Raw genomic sequence first — 25,277 nt, forward strand, 5'->3', positions numbered from 1 at the left:
AATATTTTATTTATAAAAGAAAACTAAACAATCAAAAAAATAACTTCTCCTATATTTTCCCTTCCATAAACTATAAGATCTAGGGAGGAAATGGCTAACTTGTTCTTCACTTGTTCTTTCTCCAGCATCTCTGTCCCTGATTCAGCCACAGGCAAGTTTTAATGATAAGAAATAAGACAAGACTGGATGCTCAAAAAAGAGAAAAAAATAAATCGAAAGCAGCATAAACACCTCTCTTGTCTATCCTGATAATTCAATCCCCTACTTCCCCATAAGACCCTTCCCCTCCTTCTGCATCCCCAGGACATCCCCTGGCTCCTCCATCTCCACACTTCCTACTGAGGCCTAGGAAATTGACAAATTTTGTCATCATATTCAGCTCTTGGGATCAGAGCTTTATGGCACCCAACTCTGAAACAGTCCTGCAGTCCTTGTCATTGTGACGAATGAGCTCTCCTACCATGTGCTTTGTTTTAAACTATAGTGGATCCAAACACTGGTCTCCCTGGGTGGAAAAGGAAAGACATAAGCATTTACTTTATGGGTTGTTCACAGACCTTTATAAAACACCCATTGATGAGGTATGTTTTCAATGGACAAAGTCTTGCTCATATCATGCCGAATCTTTGCTCCTAGAATGAGCCCTGACATGGGATCTTTTATTTTTATCTTTAGGGATTTCTCGCCAGTGGAAAAGTATGCAGAATGCCAGCCAGGTCATGGATGGGTTTGCAATTTGCTTTCTTGACAGTCTAAATTATGGTGGTTGCTTTGAGTTCATCCCACTGTGTTGACATCCTGTCCGCGGCTAAGCACATGTTGATGCCATGAGAGGGCAGCTACATAAATGGGTACAGGAGAATCCAGTTCAGGACCTGAATAACTTTTCCACCTTGATTTTCAGCCATGTTATTTTTAGGAACGGGGTTTTGTTTGAGCCTCGTGAGATTTAAAAGTATAGTGTGGCATTTTTATGCTGATGAGTTTTCCCCTTGCCTTAAAGACAGAACGCAGGAGGTTAGTTGGGGAAGTTTGTTTTGGATGGGTCTGGACATAGCTATTCATATTCTTGGTTCTCATAAGTGGGGAGTCCAGGGGCTTCAAATACTTTCTGTTCCTGCTGGTACAATTTTGTTTGAATATTAAAGCTCAGAGGAAAGCCACCAGGAAGAAGAAAAAACCCTGCCGAGTGTGATTTATCAGTTTGTTTGATGAAGTGATCCTGCTGTGGAATTAGTTTAACTCTGTGAGGTCTGGCCATTCACATCCCGGACCCTGGCTTTATAATTCAATCAACTTCTTAACCATCTACAATAAAATGGAGATTGGAACAGAAAAAGAACCCAACCCTACTAATAACCTCATAATAAGCCTAATATATTGAATACATCCTTGCATGCACTCTTTGAATAAGCATTGACATTCTGTGCTACAGGAAGTCTGTGTTGTTCTCAGGGCAGAGGAATTTAGCCAGGGGAATTGAGGTTGAAATGATCAAACTTTCAGCCTTAACTTTATAATAATTTTCTGAAGTCATGTTTATAAGTAGGAACATAACTGTTCCTATGGAGAAGTCTCATTCTTTTTAATTGCCATGTGGTTTGCCATTCAAGTCTGACATTCAGCCGGTATCAATCATTGTGGCCATGCTAGATGTTTTACAACCAGCTTCTGTTTTTCTTAGTTGTGTATATTCTATTTTGTGACAGTTTCATGTAGGTTGCTAAATATAGTCACTTGTCACCCATCATTCCATTGTTCCATGGATATATCATTATTTGATGGTCTCACATTGGTGGACACTTGTTTTTTTTTTTTTCTCTTCCAGTCGTTTGCTATTATATTGATTGCTTTGATAAATATCATTGTCCATATAACATTTCACACATGTGCAAAAAGTCTTTACACTGAACAAATCTCTGGAATTCAAACTTTTTGACCAAGTACATTTTTGATTTTGGAAAATATTTCTGAATTGCTCTCCACAGAGGGTGCATAAATGAGGAGGTGAAAACAGAAGAAGGAGGTTATGATATGTACCTATGTATGGCAAATCCTTTTATTGTTGTGGAACACATTCTGGAGGTCCACTCTAAATTTCAGCTATGGCTGTGTAAGACAGTTGAACATCAGCTATTGCACCCAATTTTACAGGCACTGATAATCTCTTTTCATTTTCTGCTGCAGAGCTTTCTTCCAGGCTGCTGGAGCTGGCTCAACCTGTGCATGGTTGACAGCCTCAAAGTGGAGCAGCTACCACTCCAGGACAGCCCTTTCCTTGAGGGGAGAGGAGCAGTGCTTATTCAAAAGAATGCATGGAAGATATATTCAATATATTAGGCTTATTATGAAGTTATTAGTAGAGTTGGGTTCTTTTTCTGTTCCAATCTCCATTTTAATCTAGATAGTTAAGAAGTTGGTTGAATTACAAATATCCCAGTGTTCAGTAGTGGGGGGATTAGGTACATACCTAGAGCAACTCTTAGAGCCCAGCCCTGCTGCTTTCTGCAGCAACTTTGCATATACACCCTTTGTTGGCTTTCCTTTTTCCTGTGTCACTTCCTCTATTTCCTCATTTGTGTATACTGTCATCACCTACTGTCAGTCAGCTTTTCATCACTGTATCAAAATACACAAGATAATCAACTTATGAAGAGAAAAGGTTTATTTTGGCTCATAGTTTTGTAGTTTTCTGTCCATGATAGATAGCTACACTGCTTTCAGGTCTATTGGAGGTAGCACTTCATGGAGGTATCTGTGTGTTGGGGTACAAAATCAACGCATGGCCAAGAAAGAAAAGAGATAAAGAAGAAGAGCCAGGGTCCCACAATCCCCTTCACAGGCACACTCCTCTCCCCAATGACCTAAAGACCTCCCAATAGGCCCCTCCTCAACTTTCCACCATGTCCCAATAGCACCACCCTGGGGAACCAAACTTTAAATTATGGGCCTTTGGAAGACATTCACATTCCAAACTAGAGCATTTTCCAAGAATTTGACTCTGATTTTGTTTTGGGGAAAATCCAAAATAAGACACTAAATAAAGTGCTAACCACTTGGTTACATGAAGAAAGAAATGATAGATGTTTTTAAATTTAAAATCTCAAAATTATGTTGGGCTAATAAATCAAAACCACTGGCAAATCCATACTATTGCTCTATACTTTGAATTCTTGCTTCATTGACCTCTGTGACCCAGGACCTGGCCTGTCGTGAATCAGCATTCGTAATTCATGGAGTAAAGATTCATTTAAGGATAATGAAAGATCCAACCTTTTCCCATCATAGGCTCTCAGTTTGGGATAGATTAGGGGAGGTGTTTGAAGTGGAGGAGAAAGTCTCTACACACAATAACTCAGAAGAGAGATTTAATCAGTTACTTTACTAGGCCTCCTCCATTAGCCCCTTTTCTGGTTTGGATCTGGAATGTGTTGAGGCTGGGTCTGTCGTGCAGCAATGTTCAGAGGTGGTGCCTGTGGCAAGTGATTGGACCACGAGGCCTCTGCCCTCACCAGTGGGTTAATCCATTGACAAATTCATAGCTTGATGAGCTGTTGGGAGGTGGTGGGAAATTTAGAGGTGGGTTCTAGTTAGAGCAAGTAGGTCACTAGGGGCACAACCTTGAAGGGGACATTTTGTCCCCAGCCCCTTCCTCTGTCTGTCATTGCTCTCTGGATGACTTGAGGTGAGCAACTTTGCTCATGGTCCCCGTCGTGATGTGCTGCCTTGCCACAGGCCCAAAGGCAGTGGGTCCAAGTGCCCATAGACTCATATCTCTGAAACCATGAGCCAACATCTTTTTTTTCTTTTTTTATTGTTGGTTGTTCAAAACATTACATAGTTCTTGATATGTCATATTTCACACTTTGATTCAAGTGGGTATTGAAGTTAGTTTGTCTCAGATATTTTTTTCATAGAGATGGAAAACTGACTCATAAAGCTCCTCTCTTGCTTTTTCTCTCAGGGATGTTCTGTTATCTGTACATATTTGAAACTTTGGGGTTGATCCTCCGTTTTCAACATGGCCATAAACCAAAAAAACAAAAAGCAAAACCAAACCAAACCAAACCAAACCAAACCAAAAACAGGACAACGTTTCCAAAGCAGTCGCGAACTTTACATTTGCCAACTTGCACATTTCCTTTTGGATAGTCTACTCTGGGAAGTTGTGGACCTGGAGGCTGTTCCCTGTGAGAAAGAACACTCTGTAATATGGAGTATTAACATATTCAAGACACATTTTTAATTCCTTGGCAAGAAAATGGATGTTAGGTTGAAAAATAACTTCAAATCAAAATTTATGGCAGCAAAGGAGCATGAGAGGTCTGGTCTACTCTTCAAAGAATTTCCTGCAATAAGAATTTAGGATTCAAAAAATTGTGCCTCTGGTGTTTTTCAAAATAGTGGATGTATTTTTCCGAAATTATTATCCACAATTTAGTAATTTAGTTTTTACACACACACACACACACACACACACGAATTCAAAAGAATGGAAGGAAAAAGGAAGAAGGAGAGGAAATAGGAATGACAAGAGAGAAGAAAATCAACTGGGGAGAGAAGAGAAACCATGAGCAGAATCAAGTTTCATGTTTTCCTTTGTGCTGGGGGAAACAAGATAAATGTTGGAAGGTTCTGGAGAATTCATCCAAAAGTGATGATTCCCATTGCTGTGGGAATGTCCCAATCAGTTGACTTTCCTCCTGCTCCTGAATACGTCCAGGAGCACAGAGCTCGATACTCACAGTGGAGGTCCACGTTATCATGAGGCAGGGGCCACACTGTTTCCGTCCTGCTCCAATAGTGAAAAGGCTTCAGCCTGTTCTGGCTTCTGTTTTTGCTCTGTTGATCAGGGCTTGGTTCTATGACCCTTGGTAAGACCCTGCCTTACCTCTGCTGCCAGCTTTGGTCCTCCAGCTATTAGTAACAGTTAGTGGACACTGTTTTTGATAAGAGGCAGGAGGCAGGGCAGGAGTTTCTCATCTTTCTGAGGATGTGTATCTTAGGTGTGTGCATGTGTGTGCAGGAGCGTGTGCTTGGGTTCACTCCTGAGATTCTATGATCTAAAGGCAGACCAAAAAAAGGTGCCACAGGGGTGGCCTGTGATTTAGGATCACCCTCATGTCAGGCTCCCTCTCTCAGGATGCTGGGAAGAGGACATGTTTCACAGCTCCCTACGGAGAACTTCTCGTTTGGGCCTGGAGGGATGGGCCAACCAGTCAGGGCACAGCCACACTTCAAAGTCCTCTTTGCCAGTCGAGAAAAGAGAAAGGGAAAAATGGCTCTGTAGCAAGCCAAGGCAATGCTCTGATGATTCATGCATCCCCAGCAATCCCCTTCAAATGAGAACAAGGAACTCAAGAATGATGGAGGCTGACTATTTCTCTTGGGAAATAACCGAGAGCAATTTCCCTCTAAGAATAATATTTAACATGGTCAAGTCATTTTCATAAGTATTATTTTGTTTGTTCAACTCAATGGTCATGAAAAGTAAGTAGCATTAACCCCATTTTACAGATGAAGATACATGATTAGAAAAGTTAATTAGGCTTGCTGCCGGGTGCACATGGAAGCCAGTATTATGGGACTGGGTTTTGCAAAAAGAGCTTTATTGAGGACACTGGCAAGGAGATAGGAGGCATGCTGATTCAGATCTGTTTCCCCTAGAAGGAATGTAAGTGGCCCAGATTAAAGACAAGTAGAGGACTTGTTGGCTGTTGTTATGGTTTAGATGTGGTGTTCCCCAAAAGCTCAGGTGTGAGAGAATGCAAGAAGGTTTGGATATAGCCTTAACCTAATCAGTGAATTAATTCCGGATGGGATTAATTAAGTGGTAACTGGAGGTAGGTGGGGTGTGGCTCGAGGGAGTGGTTTATTGGGCACGTGGCTATGGGGTATATATTTTGTATCTGGAATGTGAAGTCTCTCTCTCACTCTCACTCTCTCTCCCTCTCTCTCTCCCTCTCTCTCCCTCTCTCTCCCTCTCTCCCTCTCTCCCTCTCTCCCTCTCCCCCTCTCCCCCTCTCCCCCTCTCCCCCTAATCATCATGTCAGCTGCTTCCCTCTGCCACACTCTTACTCCATAATGTGCCTAATCTGGAGCCCTGAGGAATGGAGCCTGATGTCTATGGATTGACACCTCTGAAACCATGAGTCCCTGAATGGATTTTCTTCCCCTAAAATTGTTCTGGTTGGGTTCTTTAGTAACAGTAGTGAAAAAGCTGACTAAAAACAGCTGTATGAGTCTCAGTGGAATACTCTGCACCTAGCAGGAGGGTCCAGGTGGAGATGTCGGATCATTCTGGCCCATTTTGCAAGAGTTGATGGGACCCCTTACTTCTAATCTAGGTCTGAGAACCACAGCTCTCATTTTGTAGATTCTGCTTATTGGAGACTTCTGTTTCCACCAGGCTTTCAAGGTTATCTTAGGTCAGGTCTCAGGATTCTGCACCTGTGTTCTAAAAAACAGTTTGAACAGTTTTTAGGAGCAGGGTAGCTGCCATTTTGTAGTTTGGTTTCAGTAGCTTTTCCCAAGTTTCCAGGGTGCATTTGTGATTTGGGTGCAAATTTAGGCTATGTGATAAAGATTATGGAGGATTTTGGAAGATTTCATCAGATTATCAGCACCTTCCCGAGGGGGCGTGGCTATGATCAGAGGCTGGAGGGACCCTTAAGGAACTAGAGTTACTTTAAGAATTAGCCTAGGGACTGCAGGGGTAGCTCTGTAGTACAACACTTACCTAGCCTGTGAGAGGTCTTGGTATTCTATCCCTGGCATTGAAAAAGGAATAAAAAAAGAAAAGAAAAAGAAAACTCTCATGACCTTCCCATGCTGCTCATGAGTATTCTGTTGAACCATCTGTACAAGCTAAAATGACGGGGTGATAGGGCTTATATTTTAAACAATAACAACACAACTTTCTCATCCTCGCTTTCTCTTTTCCACCGTCTTTTTTCAAATTTTGTGCTCTGATTGGTGCCGAATCTCTTCCTTCTACCAAAGGATTCGCATTGATACAAAAATGTAGGTTTGTACCTTTGCCTCTGCCTTGGAAACTGACAAGCCATGTCACTTCAGTTCTGGGTCCAATAGGGATTCACAGTTCTATCTTCCATAAGAGAATTGGAGAGACAACGGTGCTCATGCATTTAGAGTTCTCAGCACAGCGCCTGGGACAAAACAGTAGTTGCTATTAGTCATAAGTGTTATCAGTGCAATTTTAAACTAGCTATGATTACAAAAGCATCACCTGGTCTTAAACGTCACAACTGGTTGCCAATATACCTGCACCAATCCCAGCTCCAAAGCTCATTATTTCTAAAGCATCTGATGTCAAGGTTTTACAATGTGAGGATTGCTCATTTCTTCCTCTGAATTTGTCTCTGCTTCCTTTCCCCTGGCTGCTGATACATTTAAAATAAACTAATATAAAAATGCAAAGCACTCTTGCCTCAAAAGTGCTGTAAGTGTAAAATAATCTTGCCAGGGTCATCTCAGAAGTCTCACTGTACTCTCTTTAAAGTCAAATATCTGCTTATTCAGGTCCAACCCTCTACAGCGATGCAATGAAAGTTAAGCCCTGTGCCCATGTTTGGAGCCTGTTCAATCTTGGAGGAGAAACTTATCCCTGGGATTCCTGTGGTGGACAGTGCTTAATTAATTCTAATGAACATGGAACCATCAGCCCCTGCTCTTCCTGAGATGCGGCCCAGGGGGTTAATCTCCCATCTCCTGGTTAATGGGTTTCATTCTTGGGCTGAATTAAGACTCAATTTTCAGTTTTGATTGAATCTGTCTTTGCTGACAGAAGTTTTCTGGGTGACCCGGAAAGTCCTCAGCATGAACAAATGTGATGGAAGCTGCAGTGAATCTATAACACCTCTGCTGGAATTGTCTTCCAGAGAGAGCCTTTGAGATGCTGGTGTTGAAATGTCACTCAGGAAGTCACTGGGCTGGTAGACAACTGGAGCGATGGCCGTGAAGGTGGTGCCTAGCTGGCTCCAAGAGTGTCCTGCCCCTTTTAAGAGGTAACTTAGGGAAGAGGAGCCTTAGCCCCGAATTTGCATTCCGAATTCACCTACCAGCTCTACTACTCTTGCTATGGAGATTATATTAACATATTAGTATCCATAATAGTCATGATTTTTTTTTTGTATTAGGGATTGAATCCAGGGGTGCTTAACCACTGAGCCACATCCCCAGCCCATTTTCATTTCGAGACAGGGTCTTGCTAAGTTGCTGAGTCTGGCTTTGAACTTGTGATCCTCCTACCTTACCCCCTATGTCACTGGGATTATAGGTGAGTGCCACCATGCCAGCCACAAATGGTTTCTGTCTTTCATAACTTCACTACCATAAGTGTGATCCTTGGGCATCAGCATTTCCTGGAAGCTTGCTAGAAATGCAGACTGTCAGGCTACACCTCAGTCTTAGGAAACAAAATCTATATTTCAACAAAATCCCTCAATAATTTGTATACTCAGGAAATTCTGAAAAGTACTTGCAAGGAGTTTACATCTTCATTATGACACTGCAGAATACTCATTATGTCTGTTTCACCTCCTGATGATACTGACAGCTACTCTGATTTACATGAGGGGAAACTGAGGCTCAGAGAGATCAAACAGCTCACTCAGCATCAAATGAACAGAAGTGGGGTTGTTGAACATAGGCTTTCAAAGGAGCAGATGCTCTTAATCACTGTGCAATTGGGAGGCTTAAATGAGATACCAAGTACCTGCCACTCAGCACAGCACCTGGCCTGCAAGAGATGGACAATACAGCAGGCCTTCTATAACCAAGGGTTCTGCATCCTTGGGTTCAACCAATCATGGAGCAAATATATTTGGAAAAAACACTGAGATTGTAAAGACTTTTCTTGCCATTATTCCTTATATGATGCAGTGTAACAGTTATTTATGTACTGTTTACTTTGTATTAGGGATTATAAATCATCTAGAGATAATTGAACTTATGTGAGAGCATTGTGTGGCTCTATGGAGCCAATCTCTATGGATACTGAGGACAGCTGTATGTGCTGGCAATTTTCTTTGTTCCTTTAATTCTCTTTCTCTGTTCTTGTTATTTCCGGATTCTCCCTTGCTATAACATTTTTGTTGGGTGGGTCCATCCCAAATTCCTGACTCTCCTTTGCAACTGTACCTTGGAGGGAGTGATGTTCATTGTACCCAGGGCATCCTGAAGCTTATTCTGGAGTGTTACTGGCATTGCTTCACCCTCATCTCCTCTGCAAAGGACCTGATGCAGCCAGGTTGGGGCCATCACTATAGGACAGCATCTTATTCTCTTCTTGATGAGTGTCATAGATTTTCCTAGGGCAAAGATGAAGTGAGTTTAGAATTTTCATATTTATTTCCCTTTTACAAGAGTATGCATGCATGGAACAGTCTGTGTGGGGAAGTCTTTCTCTTTGGAAAAACATGTGTCCCTGTTTTATAAATACTTTTAAAAAAAATAGGATAAGCATTTTGTAGCTAACAACCAGCTTCTATGGTTTTAGTTTCTCAGTAATAAGGATGATAAATCATAAAAGATAAGAGGATGATAGAAGGGTTTAAAAAAGAGAGAAACATGGAACCTGGATTAAATAAACAAGAATATGCTTGAGTACTATGAGCCCATCATTTCTGGATCCAATTTTTTTAACCAGATGCATCTCAGATCCTATTAGGTGATGTTCAGAGGAGAGATCAGATAGAGAACATGTGACATTCATGCTACCTTGTCAACCTTATCTCAGATGTTAGACATGAGTATTCCTTAAGAAATTGTTTGGGGACAACATATAAAACTTCTGGGGTCACTGGGTGAGGGCCATACAGAATCAGATTATTAAAGTAACTTTTCTCCTTTGGTTCTTGTCCCTTGAATATGAATTTAGGAAACTGCTAAAAAGTGGATTTATGACTATATTAGGAAGAGAAGCCTGAAATTCAGGAAAAGAAAGGAAAATGTGCCTAAACCTAGGAATACCAGTCTGCTGACCAGACTGGAAAGTATATTAGTTCTTTGTTGCTACATAACAATTATCTCAAAGCTAAGTGACTTAAACCACACAAAATGTTTGTTATAGCACATAATCTTTGTGTGTCAGGAAGTTAGGAGTGAGTTAGTTGGGTGGTCTGGCTCAGGGTCTCTTACCAGGTTATGGTCAAGGCTTTGGCAGAGGCTGAAGGCTTCATTTCCATAAAGGCCCACTCACTTAGCTAGAGAGTTGACATGATGTCTCTGTTCCCTGCCACGTGGAATCTGAGTGGCTTCACAATGTGGTGGTGGGCTGTCCTCAGAACCTGTGATCTAAGAAAACAAGACAAAAGCCATGATGTCTCTTAAGACCGAGCCTCAGAAGTCATCTATTGTCATTTCCACAGTTTCTTGTTGGTGTACCAGCCAACACTTTTCAGTGTGGAGCAGGCTACACAAGACTGTGAATACCACTAGGCAGGGATCATTGAGGTGCCACCTCTGAGGTTGAATGTCACAGGAGATAAAATATAAGTGTCCATCAACCCGGGGGTACAGTTGAGTTCTGAGTTCTGGTCCTGGATACATTCCTAACTTTCTTTTAATTTTTTTTTTTTTGTGGTTCTGAGGAGTGAACCCAGGGCTTCAATCATGCCAGGCAAATGCTATAACACGGCCATATCCAGCCCTTACCTTTCTTCTTAATTGTGTTATCTCACATTGGTCATTTGTAATCTCTTGGTCTCAGCTTTATAATCTCTAAAGATGTCAGAAGAGATCATCTCAAATGTTCTAATGAAATGGGCTCTTGGTATGAAGGAAAGATTAGGAATCAAGGATCTCAGTTCAAAGTCTAATTTCCTCTCAATTTGCTGGAAGGTCTGAGGCAAGTCATTTCCACTTCTGAAGAATGGATGCCAGAATTGCTAAGTGGAGGAAGTCCTGAGGATTAAAAGAGAGAGTGGGTATGGAAGTGTTTTGCAAATCTAAGTTCCATGCACTTGTAAAATGTTATTTTATTTCCCTATAAAGAAATTGAAGCGGAGGAAGCCAGAAGGCAGTATCATTATCATGAAAATAGAATTACCTGCTACTCTTCAATGCACTATGAGCCCTCAAACAGGTTTTTCTATCCACTAGGACAGGTTGTGATATTTTGAGCTTTGCCAGCTGGTTATTATAATAGAAACGAAAAGCCATATTATTTCCCATGTATGCTTTGAAATTTATAAAGAGGTTTTTACTGACATTAAGTTATTTGGGCCTCATCTTTTTGCCAGTATAAAATATCTTATTTATGAAAGTGCTTTTTAAACTAGTACTTCTTAGAAATGTGGCTGTATACAATTCATGCTGGTTATTTTTATGATTACTTATCACCCCCTCCTATGAAGTAAAGTCAGTCAGTTAGCTCTCATCCTTAACTTCTAACATAAGGAATTTGCATCTCAGAAAAGTTAAGTGGCTTAACTCTGGGCACAGAGCTAACAAAGGATAAATCTGAAAAAGCATATCTTATGCCAATGGCTACCACTGAGATAAAGGAACAATAAAACTAAACTATTGCCATTCAATGCTGTACACTTACATTCTTTCCTTGTGTCAAGTACTGGAGTCATTAAGATGAAGAAAATGGGGTTCTTACCTTTGTGCCATTCACTTACTTATGGAGGTGGTGGGTCAGACTAGAGTACAGGTAAATAAGTTCAAGGTAGTAAGACATGTTTCACTGCAGAAGTTTGTGAAAGTATGTGCTTTGGGAGCACTTGATGACTAGGACATAGTTTTCTGACTGAGGCTGTGGGAAAAGGGGAGAGGCCCTTGGGCTGGATGTCAGAGGCTTCAGGGAGATGGGAAGAATGTAGTGTGGGGGCTGGAGAGCAGGATGCTCTCTCAGAAGTGATGGGGAGGCAGAGGCTCGATTTGAAAGGATGGGACTGGAGAGCATTATGCCAAGTGAGGTGAGCCAGACTCAGAAAGTCAAGGGTTCTATGTTTACTTTCGTATGCAGAAGTGAGACAGAAGCAAGAAAAGAAATAGAAAGTTCAGTGGTCCATTTTCAGAATACAGTATTTAGCATTAAGTGTAAAATTGCTTGGGATGTAAGTAATTTTACTTACAGCTAGACAGGCAAACAGAATGAAAAGTTACAAGCAGTTAACACCAGAGTATAAAAATTCACAGCCCCTTGATAAACAGGAGGTGAGAGGGAAGGGGCCTGACCTGACCACTAGACATAAACTGAGTCCATGCCAAAATGTACCCACAACCCAAGAAGGCCTTCCTGCCACAGGAGAACAAAGGAAGGTGGGGACAACTAAAGGTCCCTTTCTTTCAATAACCCTATGGGAGATAGTAAAACCTAGGCAGTGTTCAGAAAGACTGTATACCTCGTGGTATTCAGCCAATGAGGAACCAGGGGAGGGACCTTGCTCACTAGGGAATAAAACGAAGATTGTAACTGCTCTGGGTGTGCCTGCTCACCCAGACACCCGATCTGGCAAGACTGTCATTAAAAGCCCCACTTTCTCTGTGCCTTTAATTGCTCAGTCCATTCTTTGGGTTTGGACAGGTGAGCTTGTTTCTCGCAAAGGAACCTCATGAAAATATAAAAGAGATCAGTGCAGTAGAGAAAGGATATCAGCGGGGGACAAAGGAAAGGGGAGGTATCGGGGAATGAAATAGACAAATTTATGCTATGTACATGTACAAATATGTCACGATGAATCCCACTGTTATGCATAATTATAGTTTGCAATACAAATTTTTAAAAATATATTTCATAAGCACCTAGGAAAGAAGAGCTCAAAGGGGCCAAACACAAGTAAATGAGAGAAGGAAGTGCCAATTGTTCTGATTTGACTACTATACATTGTGTACATGTATTGAGATATCACACTGTACCCTTTAAATATATACAATTATTATATGTTAATTAAAAAGAAAAAAAATAAAAATAGAAAGGTACTGTTTTTGATTATGAAGTTATAAAGTTTTTGAATAGAGATGGTATGAAGGGAGTCATGAAAAATGTGTTTAAAAAATAGGCAGCAATGAGACAGTGCACTCCCAGAAGACTAAGGAGATAGGTTAGGTTGGAATGAATGAAAGGTCAGGCTGGCCCACAATGAGGGATAAGGAGTCCTGTAGCCTTTGCACAGTCATGTCAGTAAACATTTTCTGCAAAGAGCCAGACTGTACATATCTCAGGCTTTGTTGTTGATATGGTCCCTATTGCATCTATTCATATCTGCTGTTGGAGCAGGAAGGCAGCCACAGACAAATGACTGTCCATGGATGACTGGGGCCACGTTTCAGTAACACTATAGACACTATATTTGACTTTCATATTAGTTGCATATATCATAAAATGTTATCCTTCTTTTGAATTTTTTGAACTTTTTAAAAGTGGAAATATTTTACATTCATGAACCTTCTAAAACCAGGTTGTGGGACAATTTGGATATACAACCCTAGTTTGTTGATCCTCATGGGGGCTCCACTGCCATGTCTGACTTGACAAGTTTCACATGTCTCTGTAGCAAATGGAAACATCACAGAGTAGTCTCTGCTCCATAGCATTGTTCTCCAGACCATCTCTGGAGTGGAAACACACTTAAAAGTAGTACAACTTAAGCATTATCTGGGGGAGGCAGGCATGCCTTCTCACACTATGTGTTTTAGTCATCTCTTTTGCTCCTGTGACCCAAATATCTTGACAAAAAATTTTTGAGAGGAGGAAAAGTTTATTTGGGGGCTCATGGTTTCAGAGGGATCATCAGTTCATAGATGGCCGACTTCATTGCTCTGGGCCAAAGGTGAGGCAGAACATCATGCAGAAGAGTGTAGTAGAGAAAAGTGGCTCAGGACATGGCCACCAGGAGGCAGAGAGAGAGAGAGAGAGAGAGAGAGAGAGAGAGAGAGAGAGAGTAATCTTAGCTCACAGAATATACACCCTAAAGGCACAGCCCCAATTATCCCCTTCCCTACCTGCCTATAGTTACCACCCAATTAATCCCTACTAGGGGATTAATGCACTGATTAGATTCAAATTCTCATAACCCAATTATTTCACCTCTAAACTTTCTTGCATCGTCTCACACATGGGCTTTTGGGGGACACCTAACATAGAAACCATGACACCATCTTTCCCCAACAGGCTGCTGAGGGAGTTTGCAGACAGGTGAGGGCCTCTCTCAATTCCTGACTCAGACTCTGTTCTTGAGCTTCTGCACTGGCTGCCCAAGACAGGGCTTGTGACTACAGTCAGGACAGTGGCTGAAGTTACTTGGCTCAGAAGGAAGACAAACATGCCTGCTTGTAAAGTAGTAATAGAAAAGCCAAATCAAAGAAAAAAACATGGGAATCTGGCAAGGGGAATCAAGCAGTTTGAAATAATATCTTTTAAATTATGCTTCCAGGACTCTTGTTTATGCAGGTTAATGAGTCTTCACAGAAATGTACAGAGTATTTGCATTATCTTGTTGACTCATAACCTTATTGCATACATGAAAAATAGGATGCCAATTATCAAGAACACAAGCATAGTAAGTGTTGGCGAGGATGTGGAGAAAAGGTACACTCATACATTGTTGTGGCATTGCAAATTGGTACAATCACTATAGAAAGCAGTATGGAAATTCCTTAGAAGACTTGGGAAATGGAACCACCATTTGACCCAGTTATCCCACTCCTTGGTCTATACCCAAAGGACTTAAAATCAGCATACTATAGTGATGCAGCCACATCAGTGTTTATAGCAGCTCAATTCACAATAGTTAAACTGTGAAATCAACCTGGATGCTCTTCTACAGATGAGTGAATAAAGAATCTGTGGTATATATACATAATGGATTACTCATCATTAAAAGAGACAAATTATGGCATTTTCAAATAAATGGATGGAGTTGGAGAATATCATGCTAAGCGAAGTAAGCCAGTCCTCAAAACCCAAAGGCTGAATGTTCTCTCTGATAAGTGAATGCTGATCCATAATGGGGTGGGGTAGGGCGAATGGAAGAACTTTGATTGGCCAAAGGGGAGGGAGGGATGGGGCGGGGCATGCGAGCAGGAACAATGGTGGAATGAGATGAGCATCATTACCCTAGGAAAACATATGACTGCACATCTGGTGCGACTCTATATCATGTACATTCAGAGAAATGAAAAGTTGTGCTCTATTTGTGTACAATGAATGGAAATGCATTCTGCTATCATGTATAACTAATTAGAACAAATGAAAAAATAAAAAAAAAAGAAGTAGGGATGCTAAAAGGGATAGGCTTCCATCTAGAATCGTACAACCAATGGCAAAATTTAGGGGATCACAATAGGTCTATTGATTTCAAATGCCTTTATCTCTCTCCCACTCACCTGGCCTGTTATTTGGTACATTTTGAATGAGAGTGTGGGAGACATAGGGAGGAACATAAGGGTGAATGAATCCTCTAGGAGACATCTCCATCAAAGGAGGCATGGCACAGACACATTTATTCAGTCTCCTAAGGAGAGAAATCAACATCCTTGATCTGTTTTCACTCCCCGTTCTCCTCTGCCTTCCTCTTGACCCTTGCTTCTCCCTTCCATCTCTCTCATACTAGCAGGTATAAGCAATTATTGCTATGTCCAGGCCAAGAGACATAAAAGCAAGTAATATCTTAGCAAATATGATCTTAAGACACAACAATTCAAGTATTTGAACTCTAGTAGACAGGTGTTAATACAGACTCAGTCTCTTAACTGTTATATTTTTGGCAAACAGAGAAGGACAGTTAAGGGAACTTCAAGATTTTTCAGTGTGCTCTAAGGAAACCCCTGGTTTCTCTGAAATTAGAATGGTAAAACCAACCCAAACATGAACAATAAGGAAAATTCTCCAGTTTACTTCTTGCCTCTTCCTTTCTCAGTTATCCATGTCCCTTCAAGGTTATCAGAGGCTGCATCTGTATGTGATCCTCTCCTAGGCTTTGTGATAGGATGCCTGGCTGGCTGGCTCTCTGAATGAAGGATGTGGGTCCCCACTATAAGTCAGACAAAGAATGGCATCTTGGAAGACAAAGCTGCTTGCTATGTTTTCTCAGAATGTGTAGAATTTTGTCTGAGCTGATTGTATCAGAACTGCTAAGTCACCTGTGCAGAGTTATTGAGCCAACAGGGGACAGAGTAAGGATCTGAATTTGAGAAGGGAATGTTCTATGCACAAAAGGACACATTACAGGTGGTATCTGGCCCAGGCAAAAGCTCACACCTGTTGGCTCATGGATTCAGTGGCTCTAGATTAAATTAAATGCTTTCTTTTAGCCTATTGAGAGGTATTGTGTGAATTTCTCCAAAACCCAAGAGAACTAAAACACACTCGTTATTTTGGCCTTATTAGTATTTATGCTATGAATTAAATATATCCCATGGAATCATGAATGTTAGGGTAGTGACTTTGTAAAGAGGCCAGATTTAGGAGCCGGGCAAGCCACTTAAGCTTTGTCATCCTCCAATTTCCCACAGGTATTTTTGTAATTTGGATGTGTAAGAGAACCTATGGTGGAAGCAGGGCTCCAAAGGGATGGCATGTATAGAATATTTAACAGATGGCCTGGCATGTAGCAGTCATTCAACACATCTTTTCCATTAATGACAACCATGATAATAATGAAATAACAATGATTTGATAAAAACATAACTCTGAAAATCCAAGTAAGTTTTGATCCTGCCTCTCTCCACCATTTAGGGGCTGCCTGATTTTTATGGTCTCTATTGCTTGTGGTTTAGAGTTGGCAGGTAGGAGTTTTGATATACATGTTATAGAATGGGGAGACATGAGACTTGGATTTCGTCATGGTTGTGCAAAACTTTTTTTTTGTGAGCTTGTGCAATTTACTTTTTCTGTGTTAATATCATTTGTAAAAATAATAATGAAAATACCTGCCCTCCCTCCCACGCCCCGTAACAATAAGGTTCCATTGATTGTTATGGGGTTTTATAAACTCCAAAGTACTTCATGCATGTTGGTTTGGTCTCCTTTCCTTTGAGAGTGGTGTTTTTCTGCTCTCTTTCAATTGACCCAACAGTGTACTTCTGGTTAATAAATACATATGTGCATGAATGTTTAGCTAATGATGGGAACTGTATTTACAATCGATGTTTTTCCCTTGACAGCAAAGTAAGCCACTGTGAGCTAAACTGTAGCAGTGACATTTACAATAATAAGTTTATAAGAGCAATTGCTACCTTGCCTACTCTGCTAGTATGGTGTAATAGAGACTATTTAGGGTGATTACATCAGTAAACTGGCAATTCAATAGAGCAGTTGGGGAAAAGAGCAAAAAGAAACAAAGGCCCGGGCTTCTGAATTTGCAGTTTGAGAGTACACCATACACCAGTCACTTGCTAGGAGCCTTTTCTAATGCTTTCAACAACATTGTGATATAGGTCTTTTTATCCCCCATTTTACAGATGAAGAAAATGAGTTTCAGAAGTTAGGGTCAGCAGACTTGAATTCTGTCTTTCAGAGGCTGGTACCAGCACCAATCCAATTATATAAGCCCAAATCCTACCAGTTAGCTTTGATATATCCCCCTTTGCCCCACTTCCCATGTCAATGTATCATTCAGGCTTGTTTATTTTAGCTGTCAAATATCCTCTAGATTCTGTTTATCCATTCCAGCTACATGAGCATTGTGGATTTTGTGTGGATCACCATTCTGGCCTTCTACCTGTAACCTGTGTCCACATGGCCTCCTAGTCTATTTTCCACATTCTGCTCTGCATGCCTTGTAGCTCACAACCCACCTTATTGTGGCCATGAGGCTTTCTCCGTTTCTCTGACCTCACCATATGCTCCCTTTCTCAGCTCCACACTGCACAAACTTAGTTCCTTGAGTCCCTTGGATTGGACATGGTCCCACAGCACTGCATCTTTGTCCCGGGGTACTGACTTCTCCTCCTCATTTTACCTACTTATTGCACATCATTCTTTTGATCTCAAATCCAGTTATCCTTTTGGGGAAGCCATTCCTGACCTCTGTACCTCAGACAAACCCTCCTTCTGGATACACTCATAGTTCCAGGGACTTCCTCCACAGCACTCATTACAGTTATGACTTGGGTAATAGATGTGTTAGAGTCTGGTGCTTCCTCTGAGGAGTGAAATGAGGACAAACAGAGCCTTGGGCCCAGAATACTAAGTAAGATAGCCCTTAATGCATGAATGAATTGGGCAAGGCATCATGGCTAGAAAGATGGATTTGGGATTCAAATTAATTTCTTTCTGGTTCTAAAAGCTTTGCTCTTAACACCATTCACTTTTGGACAGTACCATTTTAGCAGTAGGACTTATAAGTCTACTTTTTGCTAAGATCAAACATATTTTGGTTTCATCAGATGAAGCTGAATAAAAATGGGTTATTATGAACAGATTTGATAAGCAGAGCTGCCTGAACAAGGTTTCTGGATTATGCATCAAAGAGAGATGTATGAACATGGATTTACCTGGGCTAATGGGGGAGACCAGGGGCTGGAGAGTGGGAGAGGGGCTCCTTCTATAGGGATCTGGACCTAGCCTCTGTTTATCACTCTGGCTGCCAGGTGTGAGATCTCTGTTGGACTCGTGTGAGTGTTTCTATGTGCATGTTGGGCTATGTATGAGTGGGACAGCTTCTGTGAATGAATGAAGCTGTGTGGTTAATGAATTTGCAGTGTGCTTCGGGGGCTTGGTACTTCTCTCCAAAGCCACATTTTCCTGAAGTTACTGGCAGCAGGATGGAGGGGAGAAAGACTTAGATTTAGCCTCTGCTCCAAAACACTAAACTCACTTTGGTCAAACTTCTTAACTTCTCTGAAAAAAAAAAATCAGTTTTCTTCTCTGACACAATCAGGGTGATGCCCCTAATTGAATTCCTTTTACATCTTGACATTCCATTCTCTCTCTCCTTCCACTGATGAAGCACTGGAAGCCATTGTTCTCTCTTTCCTGGACTTTATGGCTTCTGAATTACAAAGGTGCCATCTCCAACCTAAATAACCCTTGGAGGAAATTAAGTCTTTAATCATTTCCACCTGGTAAGTGAAAAAGCAAGCGGAAGAAGCTAGTCGTCAATAGCTATGTGGATGGCGTATTAATTCAGCGGAATGGGATTCATGCAAACACGTGCTTACCCAGCCATCATTGCCTTTCATTTTCTTTTGCAACTCAGAAGAAAGTGAGTAATTTCTGATGAACCTCTCATTTGAACATATTGAAAAAACATGTCATTATCAAAAGGGGCATTCATTTGCTTGATTACCGTATATCACTGTGTATACGGAGACATCATTTTTTTTTCAGTTGCGTTTAATTTGCTGAGTAGAAAGCCGCACATCTTAGGGGCAGAAGAATTCATTAAGCCTTCTGTGGTTATTGAGAAAGAGAAGTGAAAGGGAGCATCTAAGATCATTAAATTACTAAAGGGTCAGCTGTATTTCCACTTGTTTGTTACCCAGATGTGAATTCTTAAAACTGTGGAGGAAAAACTATGGTGAGAATGTGTTTGTTGGGTCTAATTATTCTACCCAAGAAAAGTGCAAAAGAGAAAGGGCTCAACAAAGTGTTAAGTAAGATTCATTATTTTATGTGCTTTTCTGCCCTTGAATTCTTCTTGCCACCACTTTGATATTTTCTCACCCTGCCTAAGGCCAACCTGGCTTACCACCTACAATCATGACCTTGGTAACTTGTTTAAACTCTTCTCCTCATTTTCTGCTTTTGTGGAAATAATCCCTGATTTTTCTGCCTTGTGCCATTGCTGTTCATATCTCATGAGATAATTGGTTGCATATATGCTTTATAAAGTGTTATTCAACATACATCAGAGACAACCTCAGCTGTGGGAGTTACAGCATCTGTTTCTTTGAATTTGTCTGTTACTAACAGGGGTAAAGAAAAGACAAGTGTAAAATTTCTTTAGATCTTTTTTTCCCCCCTCTCAAGGAAATGACATTGCTTTTATAATTAAGGACACCTATTGGCCTAGGATAGTGGAAATGGTAAGGTCATCCGGGCTTTGCAGAGCTTCAAGATTGCTAGTACAGAGCCATCATTTTATGTCATAGATTTAAGCAAGGGGGCTGGCCATGCCTCCCTGATGTGTACGGATCTTGCAGAGGGTGGGCATCAGCAGCCTGGAGTCGCATCTTCCATCTTTTAGACTGGACAGTCTCATGAGAGCAATGTTGAAGATTTAATTGGAACGTATATCAGAAGTAATAAGGAATTCATCTCCTTAAAGGCTTTCTAGGAGATTTCCTGAAGATTTATAAAAGATGCTTCATTGATTAACTGACTCTGATGGTTCCCACTCCACTCTGTGGCAACAATTCAGATCCCTGGGCCACTCCCAACCATTGTTTCCCCATTTCTCAATAACCTCCACTCATAGAATTTATTTATGGAACTGCTTATGCTGTTGAACTTCATATTTTTATTAGCAGAGACAGAATGCACAAAATATCAATAAAATTGCAATATCATGAGATTTCATTTAAAAATGACTAAACTTTGTTTAAAAATACAGATATTGTTGGTAGCAGTTTATTATTAAGAAAATAAACATTTTATAATGCTGCAAAATTATTTGAATTTCTTTTCATTTAAAAAACTCAACTTTCACAAATACTTTATTTTCCCACTATAGAAGGATTGGTGTTTAGATTTATAAATATCATATATAAAGACAAATCACCCATAAGCTCAACTGCAAAAGTCAACAACTATTAATATCTTGGTCTATTTTTCTTGCTTTTTCTATATTTTATGTAGTTTCATCTTATATGATGATGAAGTATATATATATATATATATATATATATATATATATTGACTTTTACATAACACATGTTATTGCTGTAAATGAAATATATTCAATATAGAACAATTAGAACATACAAAAGTGTGAAAAGGAAGATTAAAGTCACTTAGAATCTTAACAGTTAGAGACATTAAATATTAAAATTTGGTGTTTTTTAGAGTACTCTTTCCTATGACTTTTCTTATAATTAACAACATATAGAAAAGACAGAGAATACTATAACAAACATATATGTACGTACTACAGAAAAATTTTAAAATGTTGATTTTTTTCTACATATTCTTCAGAGTCTTTAATTTTTCTTTCTCTTTTTAAACATTTTTATTGTTGGTTGTTCAAAACATTACATAGTTCTTGACATATCATATTTCACACTTTGATTCAAGTGGGTTATAAACTCCCATTTTTACCCCATATACAGATTGCAGAATCACATCGGTTACACATCCACTGATTTACATATTGCCATACTAGTGTCTGTTGTATGCTGCTGCCTTTCCTATCCTCTACTATCCCCCCTCCCCTCCCCTCCCCTCCCCTCTTCTCTCTCTACCCCATCTACTGTAATTCATTTCTCCCACTTGTTTTTTTTTCCCTTTCCCCTCACTTCTTCTTGTATGTAATTTTGTATAACCCTGAGGGTCTCCTTCCATTTCCATGCAATTTCCCTTCTCTCTCCCTTTCCCTCCCACCTCTCATCCCTGTTTAATGTTAATCTTCTTCTCATGCTCTTCATCCCTATTCTGTTCTTAGTTACTCTCCTTATATCAAAGATGACATTTGGCATTTGTTCTTTAGGGATTGGCTAGCTTCACTTAGCATAATCTGCTCTAATGCCATCCATTTCCCTGCAAATTCTATGATTTTGTCATTTTTTAATGCAGAGTAATATTCCATTGTGTATAAATGCCACTTTTTTATCCATTCATCTATTGAAGGGCATCTAGGTTGGTTCCACAGTCTGCTGTTGTGAATTGTGCTGCTATGAACATCGATGTAGCAGTGTCCCTGTAGTATGCTCTTTTTATTTTTATTTTATTTTTTTATGCTACCCAAATGTTTTATTTTTTTCTTTTAATTTTTATTGTTGGTTGTTCAAAACATTACATAGTTCTTGACATATCATATTTCACACTTTGATTCAAGTGGGTTATGAACTCCCATTTTTATCCCGTATACTGATTGCAGCATCACATCAGTTACACATCCACTGTTTTACATATTGCTATACTAGTGTCTGTTGTATTCTGCTGCCTTTCCTATCCTCTACTATCCCCCATCTCCTCCCCTCCCATCTTCTCTCTCTACCCCATCTACTGTAATTCATTTCTCCCACTTGTTTTTTTTTTTCCCTTTCCCCTCACTTCCTCTTGTATGTAATTTTGTATAACCATGAGGGTCTCCTTTCATTTCCATGCAATTTCCCTTCTCTTTCCTTTTCCCTCCCACCTCTCACCCCTGTTTAATATTCTTCTTCTTCTCATGCTCTTCCTCCCAACTCTGTTCTTAGTTACTCTCCTTATATCAAAGGAAACATTTGGCATTTGTTTTTTAGGGATTGGCTAGCTTCACTTAGCATAATCTGTTCTAATGCCATCCATTTCCCTGCAAATTCTATGATTTTGTCATTTTTTAATGCAGAGTAGTACTCCATTGTGTATAAATGCCACATTTTTTTTTATCCATTCGTCTATTGAAGGGCATCTAGGTTTGTTCCACAGTCTTGCTATTGTGAATTGTGCTGCTATGAACATTGATGTAGCAGTGTCCCTGTAGCATGCTCTTTTTAGGTCTTTAGGGAATAGACCGAGAAGGGGAATAGCTGGGTCAAATGGTGGTTCCATTCCCAGCTTTCCAAGAAATCTCCATACTGCTTTCCAAATTGGCCGCACCAATTTGAAGTCCCACCAGCAATGTACAAGTGTACCCTTTTCCCCACATCCTTGCCAGCACTTGTTGTTGTTTGACTTCATAATGGCTGACAATCTTACTGGAGTGAGATGGTATCTTAGGGTGGTTTTAATTTGCATTTCTCTGACTGCTAGAGATGGTGAGCATTTTTTCATGTACTTGTTGATTGATTGTATGTCCTCCTCTGAGAAGTGTCTGTTCAGGTCCTTGGCCCATTTGTTGATTGGGTTATTTGTTTTCTTATTGTCTAATTTTTTGAGTTCTTTGTATACTCTGGATATTAGGGCTCTATCTGAAGTGTGAGGAGTAAAGATTTGTTCCCAGGATGTAGGCTCCCTATTTACCTCTCTTATTGTTTCTTTTGCTGAGAAAAAACTTTTTAGTTTGAGTAAGTCCCATTTGTTGATTCTAGCTATTAACTCTTGTGCTATGGGTGTCCTATTGAGGAATTTGGAGCCTGACCCCACAGCGTGTAGATCGTAGCCAACTTTTTCTTCAATCAGATGCCGTGTCTCTGATTTAATATCAAGCTCCTTGATCCATTTTGAGTTAACTTTTGTGCATGGCGAGAGGAGGGGATTCAGATTCATTTTGATGCAAATGGATTTCCAGTTTTCCCAGCACCATTTGTTGAAGATGCTATCCTTCCTCCACTGCATGCTTTTAGCCCCTTTATCAAAAATAAGATAGTTGTAATTTTGTGGATTGGTCTCTGTGTCCTCTATTCTGTACCATTGGTCCACCCGCCTGTTTTGGTACCAGTACCATGCTGTTTTTGTTACTACTGCTCTGTAGTATAGTTTATTCTTTGTCGTCTCCTCCTCCTCCTCTTCTTCCTCCTCCTCCTCCTTTTTCTTCTCTTCTTCCTTCTTGTCCTTCTCTTCTTTCTTTCCTTCTCCTTGTTTTTCCTTTTTTTTGTTTTGTATTGGGAATTGAACCCATCGACACTTAACCACCCACATCTCCAGCCCTTTTTTTTTTTTATATATTATTGAGTGACAGGGTCTTGTTGAGTTGCTTAGGGCCTCACTAGGTTGCTGGGGCTGAACTTGTACTTTAAATTCTCCTGCCTCTTCCTTCTGAGCTGCTGGGATTGCAGGTGTATATCACCACACCTGACTCTCCTTCTTCTTAATAAAAACAAAACACTACAGATATGGTTGAAATTCCCTAAGCTCAATTTCATTTTTTCAGGATTCATCCATATTGAGTCATGCATCTCTGGTCTACTTAATTTGCCTGCTGAATAAGTTTAATATTGCCCTATACCTTCCTGTATGCTATCCCCATCCCCCTTTTATCTTCAGGGGATACTTTCCAACACCCTGTGTTGAGAAACCCTGGGTAGTCACTGTGTATGCTATGCTTTTTCCAGTGCATACAAATCTATAGTGAATCTTTTTTTTTTTAAATTTTAATTGATTTTTTTAAAAATAAATGACAGTGGAATGCATTACACTTCTTATTACACATATACAGCACAATTTTTCATATCTCTGGTTGTATATAATCTTAATTATAAATTAGGCACAGTAAGAGATAAACAATAATAAGACAAAACAATTGTAACATCTACTACAATAAAAGTTACTTAAAAGTTATAAATTGTTTATAACTTTTAATCTTCCATTTCAATTTTTGGACTGCAGTGAACTAAAACATGGAAGGTGATCATGAATAAGCAAGGACTGGTGCACAGGTGAAGAACCTCTCTTACTATGGCCCTCGAAGCAGGATTCCTAAATTGTTGGAAGCCTTGTCTTCAATTTTCCTAGGATATGACAGTTTGCTTAAAGTAATAAAAATGTGTATTCCCACAAGCAATACTGAAAAGCTTGTTTTTAAAAATATATATATTGAAAATTAGCAAAAATAAAATACACACACACAAACACATACATACGTCTATGTATATAAATATATATATATATATATATATATATATATATATATATATATATAATTTTTTGGTAACCTTATTTTGCAAAGCTAGTTTTTATTTTTGCTAATTTTATGAATATAAAACAGCATCTTTTATATTTTGCATTTACTTATTAGCAATAAATGCATATTTTATTTCTAATTCACAATTGTCATGGATTTGCTTTCAGCTCCACTTAAAAATGCAAGGTTTCCTGAGGTTGCCTCCAATTCTAGTGTTTTCCTTTGTCAGCATCTGGACAGTTCATAGTTGTAGAAGTCATTTGCTGTAATGGGAAGGATTTTATCAAGGAAACCTTATCATCTTCTTACCTTCCTTCCATGTGTGAATAACACAAAGCATAATTATGAGCAATATTGACATACCCCCCCCCTTATTTTTGGGGGTTACTTTCCAAGACCCCCATGGAAGGAAATCTTGGGCAGTAACACACTCTATGCATATGATGCTTTTTCAAATGCATACAAGTATATAGTCAATCTTAATTTGTAAATTAAGCACAATAAGAGCAGTATTTAAAATGTATTTGTGAAAATTATCAAGTTATACATACAATACCAAAGTGTATAAGAAGTTCAAGTCCCCCTTTATTTTTTTCCTCC

The sequence above is a fragment of the Urocitellus parryii genome, unplaced genomic scaffold (assembly GCF_045843805.1).
Source record: "Urocitellus parryii isolate mUroPar1 unplaced genomic scaffold, mUroPar1.hap1 Scaffold_35, whole genome shotgun sequence".
In the NCBI taxonomy this organism is placed as follows: Eukaryota; Metazoa; Chordata; class Mammalia; order Rodentia; family Sciuridae; genus Urocitellus; species Urocitellus parryii.